Genomic DNA, 14,905 nt, shown 5'->3' on the forward strand with positions numbered 1-14,905 from the left:
TACTTCCTTATTACTTTTGATGCACTCCTTTACGAACTTGCTTTCAAGTTAAGTTTCCGAAAACGGTTTTACGTCGGAAATGATTTTATCATACGAATGCAGTTTTAATCCTCGTAAGTTTTTCGCTGCACTAATTCACCCCCCCTCTTAGTGGTCTTGATCCTAACATGTATATTTATATATGTATACATATATATACATATATTTATATATGTATACATATATATGTATATATATATTTATATATATATATACATATATATATATATGTATATGTATATATATATATGTATATGTATATATATATATGTATATGTATATATATATATATATATACATATACATATATATATATACATATACATACATATACATACATATATATATATATATATATATATATACATATACATACATATATATGTATATATATATATGTATGTATATATATATATGTATGTATATATATATATATGTATGTATATATATATATATATATATGTATACATACATATACATGGGCCCAGGCCCCTAATTGGGTTGGCCCAAATCCATTCCTAATAACGTGCTAACTACGAAATCTAAGACATACTTAAGCTAAACAAGTCCCTAGGTCTTGGTTTCTTCCGGCGAGCTTCCGGCGAACTTTCGGTAATGTTCCAACGGACTTCCGGCGAGCTTCCGGCGAACTTTCGGCAATGTTCCAACGGACTTCCGGCAGACTCCTAGACTTCACGACGATCTTCTTGGCGAGTTCTGACGAGCTTCTTTCGGCAAGCTTCTAGACTTCTAGGCTGGTTCTTGCAGAACTTCTAACGAACTCTCGAACTTCCAACGAAATCGTGTCCTTGACTTCGAGACTTCATTTTGCTTCATGCCTTTCTATCGTAGTTAATCCTGCATATGTAAAAACACACTTCGATTTAGACAATTATTACTAAGCTTGAATCATGTTGTTCGGCATGTCATTGGTCCATCGACGCTTCGTCCGATTCTTCGGCACATCGTCCTCTCTTGCGGCCTATTGTCCAATCGGCCAGTTGATTCCATAACTCTGATATCCTTGGCATAATATTCGCTCTTCTTGGCTTGATACCTGAATCCATGGCCCGATGCCTTATGTGGATACGTCGACCGATCCTCCGGCTCGATGTCCAATCTTCTGACATATTCCACCGACCCAACATGATTCTTCCTGCTTTAATTGTCTCATCTTGATCGAAGCATCTTGCATCACTAAAAATGCAAATCAAATCATAAACACTTATCAATTGATTTCATCATCAAAACATGAGATTCAAGTTCATTTATCTAAAATATGAATGATATTATGAGAGACCAATTATATAATGATATGAGGTGTATTCCTGTTTAGCAATAATTAATCCCTCCATAAAAGCGATAAGCTCGACCCTAAAGGCCTTTAATAAATCTGCCCCCTACAAGAATATAAGAGCCAATATGAATTCTAAGAATAAAACCAAGTTCCCCTACCTTTGTTTGCTTGCGTATGAGCCATTTGCATTTAATTTTATTAGCCCTTTTTCAAGAAGCTCCATTTAACCAACACAACTATGAGATCTCCTCTAGTCTTGTCATATTGAGGCAATAATAAACTAAAATGCACTAGAACATAAGTAAAAATCACTACTAGGGTGATTTTATTGCCACTAAAAATATGATCATTCTTGGCCTTCCATATTAACCAGAAAATCTACGTATAAGTGCTATTAGGGTTAGAGGACTATAATCAATCATTCTCTTCTTTGAGTCAAGCATCCATGAACTTAGAATGAAACCCCCAATTTTCTCTCAAAAAGTTGAAAAAACCCTTTGTACAAACTTACAATGAAAAAAAAAAAACATAATAAAGTCATCATCAGCACCACACAAACAACAAACAAAAGGACTATATATATATATATATATATATATATATATATATATATATATATATATATATATATATATATATATATATATATATATATATATATATATATATATATATGAATCAGACGTTGAGCCGTAGTGGAATATGTCAGAAGATTAGACGTCGGGCCGGTGGATCGATTGATATATCGGCAGAAGGCTTCATGTCATGAGTTCGGGCATCAGGCCGAAGGATCAAACATTACGCCAAGAGATCGAAAGTTGCGGGAGTCAACATGCCGATTAGATAATACGCCGAAGGATCGAATGAAGCATTGGATGAACCAATGACATGTTGGACAACATAGGATTCATGCTTGTAATTGTGTGTCTAGAACGAGTTAGTTTCGGACTAATTGAGTTGATTTTGGGATGAAACAATGTCAACTCAATTAGAGGCTAATTGGGCTTGAATTAAGGCTGAATTGGGCATGTTGTTTAGCCCATTTAGTGACCTGTAGCAAGGTCTGGCAATTGTATCGCCTAGACACACTCTCCTAGAGCATGTTAGGTGGTGGTACCGCCAGACTAGGTGATGGTACTGCCTAGTGTTAGTATTGTAGGTGGTAATACTGCCCAGCACATGTGGTGGTACTACAAGGACATGAGAAACTTAAGATAAGATCTTTTTTGGCTCCATTTTTGAAGTCATTTGAGGTCTATAAATACCCTAGATATTTCTGCTTGGCTAAGAACAAAATTGAGTTCAAAGAGGGGAAAGAATACTTGAGAAAAATTGGAAACTCTCATAGGATTTAGAGTCTCTTCCTCTTAGAGTTAGAAGTTTTCTAATAGAGGAGTGAGGTCTAAAAGAGAGGTGTAAAGGTTTTCTCCTGAGCTTGTGAAAAGGAGAAAGAGTTATAAGGGTAGTTGATCGTCGTCCATTGAAAGAAAATCGATCGTGGAAGCCGGTGGCCTTGAGTAAAGAGGAATCAAAAGTGGATATAGGTCACGACGATGGAACCACTATAAATCTAGTTTACATTTTAAGCTTTTCATTTTCAGTACAAACTGATTTCTTACTTTCACTATGCTAACGCATGTGTTTTCAAATTTACATCTTTCCAATATGTTTTCATCGAAAAAGAATTCCCAAACTGACGAATTTTGATGTAAACACTAATTCACACCCCCCCCCCCCTCTTAATGTCATTCATGATCTTAACAGTATGACCTTAATATGAGATCAGTGAATACAATTATTATGGTCAAAATCTGAGGTACTCAAAATCCCTTATTTTATTTAGGAGTTCCGTTTTAGCTTAACTAACCCCCTTAGGATATGATTAGGCTTTAGCTATTTGATATGTTAAAAGATTCTATTAGGGTTCTATGAGATTTGGAATTGAGTAAATAACACCTCTATACACCAAGATATGAGATTTATAAGTTTAGATAGTTTTAACCTAGTTTTAGTAGAATATAATATGTATTAGTAGTTGAATTAGAAAGATAGTTTAGCCTCAAAATAATTTTATTTTAAGCTAAAATTTGGTGTGTATTTAGTTTTATATGTCTTCTAGTTTTGTACAAAATTTTATAATAATTCAAGATCATTTGGTCAGCTAGGAAAGTGAAATAATTTTTTTCTTAAAATTATGTGATGGTTTGATTAATGCTAGCTAGTTCATTTGATCATAGATTGAATTATTAGAAAATTTGATAGTGGAATGTAGTTAGATTTTTAGGTTAAGTATAGTTTATTTTTTGAGGGATTTTATTAAATTTTTTATATGGATTATTGCAATGAATTACTATAAATCGATAACTCAATGATGGGATATAAAGCGGAAATAACTTTTGTATATGAACAAATACTAGCAGGCCATGATATGCAGTGGAATTAAATGAAATCACAATCAAATAGAACACCAAAATATACGTGGAAAACCCCTCAAATATGAAGGGTAAAAACCACGGGGTAAACAAGAGATAATCCACTATGAGAATAATGAATATACAAATCTCAATCTCTTGCCTTAAACCCTAGCAATAATCACAAGAGAACAACTGGGATATAAGGATCACGTAACTGTCCACAATATCTAAAACCTCCCCAAGTAATCACAGCAAGAGTCTACTGTAGATTTGATCTAACCTGAGATGAGAACACTACTAGATGATTGAGAATAGTCTCTCTGCGTTGTCCTTGTTTTCTTCCCTTTCTTTCTCTTATTTTTCTGCCTTTTTCTTCTCCTATTTTCTACTACGAAGATATCTGATCTTATTGCCCTATTTATGGAGTTTTTTTTTTGGCAGCCACCACACCCCTCCTAATGTTAATTAGGGTTAGGTTAAGAGGGAATGAGATGTGGGCTGATAAAGCCCACATTGGGCTGAATATGGGCTGTCAACTCAACAATCTCCCCCTTCAGCCTATAAGGGAGGCTTTCCTATGACTCCTCAATGTGAAGTCATACCGACCAACTGTCGGCATATCTCTTGTCTTTCTTTTGGTAAAGTCTTTGTCAACATGTCTACTCCGTTGTCATCTGTGTGGATTTTCTGAAGCTGCAACTGCTTCTCTTCAAATACATTTTGAATCCAGTGGTATCTGACATCTATATGCTTTGACTTGGAATGAAACATTGGGTTCTTACACAAATGGATGACAATGCACCACATAATTTTTCTATTTCAGCCCTAATTCTTGTAAGAATTCTTTTATCCATAATATTTTTTTGCATACCTCTGTAGCAGCAATATATTCTGTTATGTGGTGGAGAGAGCAATAAATACACCTTTGCAACCTGGATTGCCATGATCCAGCTCCCCCTACAAAAGTAGGTATATAACCTAAAGTAGACTTCCTCGTATCTATATCTCTTGCCATATCTGCATCTGTGTAACATGTCAACACATGTGGTCCACTTCCAAAGCTTAAACAAACCTTAGAACTCCCTCTGAGATATCTAAAAATTCACTTCACTGCTGCCCAGTGCTCTTTGCTTGGATTTGCAAGAAATCTGCTAGTAACACCAACTGCATATGTGATGTGTGGCCTCGTACATACCATTGCATACATTAAACTTCCAACAGCTGAAGCATCACTTGATGGACTCTATTCTGAGCACAACTTGAAGTGACCTGCAAGAGGAGAACCAACTGGTTTTGCATTGCTTATACTGAATCTTTCCAATACCTTCTCGATGTATTTCTCCTGTGACAACCAAATCTTCTTATTTTTCCTATCGCGGGAAATCTGCATACCGAGTATTTGCTTTATTGGCCCCATGTCCTTCATTCAAAAGACTCACTCAGTTCCTTCTTCAATTTGTCAATTTTAGATATATCTTTCCCAAGAATAAGCATGTCATCAATATAAAGTAAGAGAATAATAAAATCCTCACCAAACCATTTGATGAATACACAATGATCTGAAGCCATTCTTTTGTATTCATTTTCTGTCATAAATGAATCAAACTTTTTGTACCACTGTCTTAGAGCTTGCTTTAGCCCATACAAGCTCTTCTTCAATTTGTAGACAAAGTTCTCTTTACCTTTGACTTTGAAGCCTTCTGGTTGCTACATATAAATTTTCTCCTCCAAATCCCCGCGAAGGAAAGCTATCTTCACATCTAACTACTCAACCTCCAAGTCTTGGCTAGCAGCAATACCAAGAGCAACACGAATAGAAGACATTTTAACAATAGGAAAAAAAATATCTTCAAAGCAATTCCTTTCTTTTGACCAAAGCCTTTCACAACCAATCTAGCTTTATTACTTTGGTTGAGAACAATATTCTTGAATCTTCAACTTGAAAACCCACTTATTCTTCAAAGCCTTCATTCCATTTGGTAGTAGCACCAAATCATAAGTGTGGTTCTTCTGAAGAGCATCCATCTCTTCCTACATAACAACTAACCACTTCTCTTTCTGCTCACTTTTAACTACTTCATGGTAACTCTCTAGTTCACCTGTATCAGTAAGCATCACATAGAAGGTTGATGTTGTCTAGAAGATCTTCTCAATTGAGGTTCCGCGAGAAGTTGCTCTCCAACTTCTTCTTGCTTAACATGTCTTGCAGGTAGATCAACATAAGGCTCTACACTATTTTCCTGTACATCTCCCACATCACCCTGATATACTGGAAGAGTAATTGGGTCACAATCTGCTAATCCTTCTGCAAAAGTATTAGCTGGTGCCTTCTTCAAATCTTCAAAAGTTTGATCCTTAAATAAGACTACATCTCTGCTTCTAAACACCTTCTGCTTTTCTAGATCCCAAAGCCTGTAACCAAAATGATCATGTGAGTAACCAAGAAAAATATATTCTTTAGTCTTACCATCCAACTTGGACCTCTCATTGTTTGGAATATGTACAAATGCATGATAACTAAACACTCTCAAATGCTTGTAGGAAACATCTTTCGTTGACCATACATGCTCTGCAACATCACCATCTAGGGCTGTACATGGTGATAAGTTGATCACATCAACTGCAGTCCTCAAAGTCTCATCCCAAAACCTTTTAGGTAGCTTGGCCTGTGAAAGCATACATCTGATCTTTTCCATAATGGTACGGTTCATCCTCTCTGTAATTGCATTATGCTGAGGTGTACCAGGAATTGTCATCTCATGTTGGATCCTATGTGACCTACAGTAATCATTAAATAATCCTGTATACTTACCACCATTATATGATCTTATGCATTTCAATTGCCTTTTTGTCTCCCTTTCAACCCTGTCATGGAACTCTTTGAAGACATTAATAACCTGATCTTTGATCTTCAAAGCATAGGCCTAAACTTTCCTGGAAAAATTATCTATAAAAGTGATAAAATAAAGTGCACCACTTATACCAAGAACATCAACAGATCCACCAGGAGTTTTTGTCCACAAAGGACCATATATATTTGTATAAACACGGTCTAAGGCATACATTTTTCTAGATAAAGCAAGACTAGCAAATGAAACTCTATGTTGTTTACCAGCCAAAAAATCAATACCAGGGTTCAGATGTATACCTCTGAGGTCTGGCAATACATCTCTCTTGGAAAGAGCTTACAACCCCTTTTCGCTCATGTCTCCTAGTCGCCTATGCCACAACTCCATGCTGAAGTCTTTTTCTGTAGCATTTAATTACTCACCATAAGCTTTAATCTGCAACATGTACAAAGTAAGACATTTCTTTCTATTAGCTATAACAAGAGAACCCTTACTGAGCTTCCATTGCCCTCTGTGAAATCTGCTATCATAGTCTTCATCATCTAGCCTTCCAACTGAAATTAAATTCAGCCTCAAGTCAACCACATGCCTCACATCCTTAAGCACCAACTTGCAGCCAAGGTTGGTCTTTAAAAGGATATCACCCATGCCTATGATGTCTGCTGTGCCATAGTTGTCCATCTTGACAACACCAAAATTTTTAGACCTATATGTAACAAAAAACTCCCTCCGTGGTGTAGCATGATAAGAAGCACATGTGTCAATCACCCACTCAAGATCCTGACACACAAAAGAAAAAATATCATCAGAAGGAGATAAAATCAAATAATCACCACCCTGCACTATAGTTGTGATATTATCTTTTGACTCTATAGACTCCACTTCTTTTCCCTTTTTCTTGCTTTTCTTAGCTTGTTTATATTGGTTCTTGTAATGTCCTTTCTCACCACAGTTATAGCAAATAATATCTTTTCTTGATATTGACTTGCTCCTACTCATGCGTGAACTACTTCTAGACTTTGATCTTCCTTTGTTCTCTGAGATAAGTGCCTGTGAATCATTCTGAGATGTTGCTGAACTCTTTCTTCTCAACTCCTCATTTAACAAACTGCTTGTTACTTGACTCATAGTGACAACATCATTTGGCACAGAATTACTGAGGGAAACCACCAATGTCTCCCAACTTTCTAGTAATAAACTGAGAAGTAACAATGCCTGCAACTCATCATCAAGAGACATTTTCATAGAGGATAACTAGTTAGTAATACTTTGCATTTCATTCAAATGCTCAGTAATAGAAGCACCCTCTCTATATTTTAGATTCACAAGTTTTCTGATCAAAAAAGCTTTGTTGCCAACTGTTTTTCTTTCATAGAGACTTTCCAACTTTTTCCAAAAAGAATATGTAGAAATTTCAGTAGAAGCATGGTGAAAGACACTATCATCAAGCCACTGTCGAATAAACCCAATTGTTTTTCGATCTAACCTCTTCCACTCATCATCTGTCATAGTTGTGGGTTTTGTACTATCCCCCTACAAAGGTCTATACAAATCTTTGCAATACAAGAGATCTTCCATTCTTTGTTTCCATATCATCCAATTGTTTCCATTTATACTAATCATGCAAGAAATATTGTTGGCCTCCATGTTCAAATACAAAAATTAAATCACCAAGACCCTTGCTCTGATATTAGTTGATGAGATATAAAGAGGAAATAACTTTTGTATATGAACAAATACTAACAGACCATGATATGCAGCGGAATTAAATGAAATCAAAATCAAATAGAATACCAAGATATACGTGAAAAACTCTTCCAATATGAAGGGTAAAAACCACGGGGTAAACTAGAGATAATCCACTATGAAAATAATGAATATACAAATCTCAATCTCTTGCCCAAAACCCTAGCAACAATCACAAGAGAACAACTGGGATATAAGGATCACATCACTATCCACAATATCTAAAACCTCCCCAAGTAATCACAAAAAAAAAGTCTACTGTAGATTTGATCTAACCTGAGATGAGAACACTGCTAGATGATTGAGAACAGTCTCTCTGCGTTGTCCTTGTTTTCTTCCCTTTCTTTCTCTTATTTTTTTGCCTTTTTCTTCTCCTCTTTTCTGCTATGAAGATCTCTGATCTTGCTGCCCTCGTTGCTACCCTATTTATGGAGTTTTTTTTTTGGCAGCTACCACACCCCCCTAATGTTAATTAGAGTTAGGTTAAGAGGGGGTGAGATGTGGGCTGATAAAGCCCACATTAGGCTGTCAACCTAACACCCAAGAGGTATGGTTCTTAATTAACATATATCATGATCTTATGCTCCCAATTTGATAGGTGTATCACTTCCTAGCATACTCAATCATTAAGGAACGTGATCTTTCCTTAGTATCTTCATTTTTGAGTTCAATCTAGTAAGTATAAGTTTAATTCATTATAAAATAGTGATCCTATAAATTATCGTATGTATAATATATTTTAGAAAGTATGTTTCGATTGATATGATTATCATGAGATAAATATGAATGTATATATTTTGTAAGCATAAAAATATATGAATTACGATAAAAATATTTTGTATGTATGCATATATAATGACGTACAGTGTGGGAGTGCACGAATATATTACGACGTGCACTGCATATATGTATTATGATGTACAATGTGGGAATGCACATAGATATATTATGAAGTGCAGTGTCGAATTGCATATACATATTATGAAGTATAGTGTGGGAGTGCACATATATATTATTACGTGTAGTATGAGAGTGCATGTATATATTACAATGACGTGAGATGTGTTAGTACATGTATATGTTATAATATAGGATAGAGAAGTCCATAAATTGACTATGTTTACATGTATTACTATGTTTCCTACATGTACATGTAATTATTTTAAATTATTTTGATAGAATTTTATGTCCTTATTATATATATACTATGTGCAAGGTTATGCTTGCTAAAGAAGTCATATCATGAGGTATTTATTGTTAGTTGTCCTATGACAATGATTTTAAAATATGATTTACATAACATGATGTATGCTCACCTTAATAAGTTATAAATGTTTTATACTCACTGAGTGATTACTCACTATAAAACCTATTTTACAAGTAAGGATATTAATACCCCACTCAAGTGATTAGGTAGGAAAGTGAGCCCATGCAAACCTATGCTAGTGCAATTATAGACGATGATATATGAGCATTTTATGTGTATAACTTTGGACATATTATGTTTGAATTTTCTTTTGGTTATATGTAATAATTATATACAAGTGTCAAAAACATTGTGTATAGGATAAAACCCTATCAATTTTATTTAGTAAGTTAATATGTTTTAATTTTTAAGATTATCTACTTTTCATTAGATTCATATTAATAGTAGTAATGAAAATTAAAATTTAGCATCCTACTTAAGCCAACTAGTAGTCATCTCAGATCACACATAGCACCACTCCACCCAATTGGTAGCCACCTTAGATCATACGTGTTGTCATGGACTTAGCTGGTTTTGCCTAAGTTGTGCGGCACCCTTGCGTGTCCGTCCGCAAAGGTCAGCATTCCGGAAGCCTCCCATGGTCCCTAGAACCCATAAAAGAGAGAACGAGATAGAGAAAACGCCTCACTCGGGATCCACAAGCAAACATCTCCGAAAACACTTCATAGACAATGTAAATTACAAACAGACTTTACAAGCTCTGAACAGTTGCACAACAAAGGGTCAAAATGGTCCATTACAGACCAAAAATCTCTCACAAGTGTCCACATGACACAACCTTTATTTATAAGCCTAAAGCGACCACCAAACCCAACTAAAATGGGACTATTAAGCCTTTGGCCATCCCTCTACATGCTGTGTAAAGCATGAACATACCAAAAGACATGGACATACATAAGCATTACATCAAATATCTTGTTTCAAAGTTTGTCCGTGACATTCTTCCCCACTTATTCCTTTGACGTCCTCGTTGAAGCCTTTGTGAACACTATAACTTCTCGCCTTTGCTGAGTCTTCAATCTTCTACTCCAACTGCAATGCGCCTCCTGGCTCCCAACTGCTCTCTGCTGCTGTTTTTGAGTTGTCGAACCTTTGATCCGCCATGCTGCTTCAACTCACCAATGACTCTGACTCTGGTGTGGGGTTGGCTGAGTTGTATTGATCCTTGTTGATTCCTACAGATCCTCTAGATGAAGGAAAAGACCATCCTTACTGCGCCAATCTCTCAAATGCCTCATGCTGCTTGAACTGGGTGGATGCTTGTTGGAGCTTTTAACGAGCATCGTCTCGCAAACTTCTAAAGTTTTGGGTCATTCCTCCATAAAATTTGCCTATTGACTCTTCTTTCACTTAGTTGTCACTTCCAAGTAGGTTCGCATCACTTCCGCTTTCGATTGGCATTTCGTTGGGAAATGAAGCAGACAATCTACTCTCAGTAACACTGATCACCGTTGGTAAGGATTTGACAACTATTGTCTTCCATTATCTTTGCAGAGTCTTTGAACCTGTGCAGAGCTCCTCTGTTGGATAGATAAGAGAATTGGGGTACTCAGTTTCACCCATTCTCTTAAGGGTTGAGAAGGCAAAGGTTACTTGACTTCGCTCGCCTCCTCGAGGTTGTACTCCATGCATCGAGCTGGTTACTAGCCTTCGCCTACTCTTTGCTCATACTTCTGAAGCACTTGAAGTGTTTGCACTCCTTGCATTGAGTTAGTTACTGTGATTCACCTTCTCAATGCCATCAAACTTCTGGAATGTAAGAAGTTTTCACCCCAACTTGGAGTAATTCTCTAATAGATTTGGTCGCCTTTGGGATTATACCATCTTCTCCATCAACCCTGTCACCTACTCTACTGAGTAGCAAAGGTATAGCACCGTGTACTGCCTGCTTCGTTCCTTGATCGTGCACTCTTGTATGACCCGAAGTCCTTCACTTTCGGCTATCTTGATGAGAAGCTCGTTGACACCGGTCTTATGAAGTTCCTTGGCCTCTGCCCTTCAACATTGTCTCGGTACTCGGAGTTTGCCTCTGCATGCTCCACCTCCTCGGCCCCTTTCATGACTAAGCGTTCTCCCTCCATGAGAACAAGGGATCAGTGACTTTCACAGAAGTCCTGCCTCTGCGGTACCATGGCGCTGCCATGCCCATGACCCTACTATCCGTCGCCTCGCATCTGCATCCCCTTTCTTCATGATCAGTAAATATATCTCTGTGGCACTCCTCCGAGTCCACCTTCATTCTAACTGAAGCTTGATTTTGGGTAGTTAAGTCCCTTTGGACTCGTCGTCACTTCCTCGCCCCTTTTGACCCCCTGCTTCAACACTTCTATGTTCTCCAAGCAGCTTCCTTTGATCGATGGAAAGACAAACTGCAACTCCCATGCATGGCCTCTGCCATCACGTTGTAGGATTTGCACTGATTCTATTCTCCTTAGCTTCCTTGGTAGCAACGTTCACTTACTCGACCTTGTCCTCTGACTTGCCGGGCTCCCTTAAGCGAATATAGACTCTAGAGCAGTCTAACTCTCCAGCTACTTCGATCATACCTCTACATGATCAAGTCCCTCCCATGGGACTCACTGGTACTTGCATTAGAACTTTTCCTTTGGTGGAACACAGCCCCCATATGCTGATGACCAAGGCTTTCATCCGATGCAAAATTCGATGCACGCACGGAAGACCCGCCTCTGCGGTACCATGACCTTCGCTCCTTGAATCCATAGCCCTTCTTGCCATCGTGTTGTTCATCGAAGTGGAGCTTCCAGTAGCTCCCGATCATACCTCCGTATAATCTAGTCCCTCACGGGACTATATCGTGTGTATCACATTGCCACGAACTATTCCACTACGATCCGCTGCACCGTGTCGCCTCCTGGTGACATCTCTATTGCATTCTGATCCTTGTGGGATGAACTCAAATTGTGATCCCTCCATGTGTGGCCTCTGCCAATACATCGCAGGGTCTCTTCCACATTCGATTTTGTTCGCTCCTTTGGCAATCGACCTTCATCCACCCACTCTTGAGCCACACCTAGATGAAGCACCACTCTAGGATAGTCCGTCGCCTAGTAGCTTCCGAAGTCCCTCGACTTTGCTGGAATTAGTGCACCATTATCTGGACCCTGGGCCTCTACCCCTACCAACACAATCTCCGCTGCACACCGCTTCCTTCATGTTAACTTGAATGGCAACATTGTGACATATTCTTTAAGAGTACCTGCCTACGCATCCTCTTGCCCCATGCCAAGGCCTTCTGAACCCAATTTCGCCTCTACAAGTTGAGTCACCTTAGTTCTACAATCAAATGTTTCTCCGAGATAAGGTACATGTGCCTAGAAGCTCCCTTCGTCTTTGGCACCATGCAAGATGAGTCCGCTCTATCAGAATGAAGGACCCATGGAACAACATGATCCTGCTCTTGCCTCTACAAGAGTTCATGTCCTTGACCTCTGTCCAAGGAAAGCACTATGCCCCCGCTCCATGTTCTATCTTCTATGCTGGCTCCCTTCATGCGGCTTGGGTACTTCGCCAAGTTACACCCAAGTTGCTCCGCTCCTCGTTTTTTGCATTGAGTTGATGGTGGCCCTCGCGCCCACCATTCCACGGGTCAGCCCTCCCTTGAGTCCGATCTCCATATCGACTCCAAGTGTGCCTTCATTTGTGTTGCTTTGGGTTGCTCCCCCACTTGATCTCGCAATGCATCCACCAATGCATTCTCTCGAGCGAGATCATGCGATGACTCCTCACCGCATGCTCGGTCCTTTGAGCTTCGTGGAGTTGTTGTTTGTTGAGGTACTCCTCCTCAACATGTAAGGTTCGTCCCACATGATTCTCCCTCTAGAGAGCCGGGACTTATCCCTCCTGGATAACTGTCTCATTGGAGCAATATCTTTCTTCATTTCAGACACCACCATCCCCTTGGACTACTCCGATTTGCTGAACAAATTGTGCATTGTTCTGTCTCCTGCAAACGCACTTGCTAGATTACGACATCACGTCAATACAGCCCCCACTACACCCCTCAAGGCCTAGCAACATGCTGAATACGCTACACACTTCAGCCTCCTACGGACGCATCTTTCACATGCCGAAGAGAAAGTTTCAATGCTCCATGGCGCCGAGTTTCAGTCGCCTTGGGATGGCCACGAACATTCTATCGTCCGCATACAAGCCCATGCATGAGTACTGAATTTTTTGAGTTAGCAATTCCTCTCACCTCTATGAGTTTTGCATAACTCTTTCGATTGCTAAGCAACTCATTCCACCTTGCATGGTCTCATCCTTTACCAAGCACCTCGCTTGCCTTGAGCACCATCAAGTATAGTTGTCAACGTTGAGCCGTAGCTCAAACTCAGCCATCCCAACCTTTGTGCGCTCCGCATTCTTCCAAGCTTATCTGTTCTCGTGGTGCCAATCTCAAATGCCCGCTCCTCCGAGCGACTCCTTTTTCCCTACATCTCCATGCCCGTTTTCCCGCAAACGATCGCGCGTGTGCTGACTGCCCTCAATGCAGCCCCACTAGGTCCCCCACGTTTGCATGTTTAGTGTTTCTATGAGTGCTTGTCCCGCTTTGATACCATATATCATGGACTTAGCTAGTTTTGCCTAAGTCGTGCAGCACCCTTGCGTGTTCATCCGCAAAGGCCAGCCTCCCGGAAGTCTCCCATGGTCTCTTAGAACCCATAAAAGAGAGAATGGGATAGAGAAAACGCCTCACTCGGGATCCACAAGCAAACATATCTGAAAACACTTCATAGACAATGCAAATTACAAATAGACTTTACAAGCTCTGAATAGTTGCACAATAAAGGGTCAAAATGGTCCATTACAAACCGAAAATCTCTCACAAGTGTCCACATGACACAACCTTTATTTACAAGCCTAAAGCGGCCACCAAACCCAACTAAAATAGGACTATTAAGCCTTCGATCGTCCCTTTACATGTTGTGCAAAGCATGAATATACCAAAAGATACGGATATACATAAGTATTACATTAAACATCCTATTTCGAAGTTTATCCGTGACAATGTGTTGAATCTCGTATTTTGATGATGAAACCAATTGATAATTATGTTTATATTTTAAACTGCTTTTTGAGTGACGTAGGATGCTTCGATTAGGATGAGATAATTAAAGTAAGAAAAATCATATTGGGCCGGAGGAACATGTCAGAAGATTGGACGTCGGGCCGGTGGATCGGTCGACATATCGACAGAAGGCTTTGGGTCGTAGATTCGGGCATCGGACCAAGAAGAGTGGGTATTGCGCCAAGGATATTGGAGCTGTGGAGT

This window comes from Musa acuminata, chromosome BXJ3-8, assembly GCF_036884655.1.
Source record: "Musa acuminata AAA Group cultivar baxijiao chromosome BXJ3-8, Cavendish_Baxijiao_AAA, whole genome shotgun sequence".
NCBI classification, from domain to species: domain Eukaryota; kingdom Viridiplantae; phylum Streptophyta; class Magnoliopsida; order Zingiberales; family Musaceae; genus Musa; species Musa acuminata.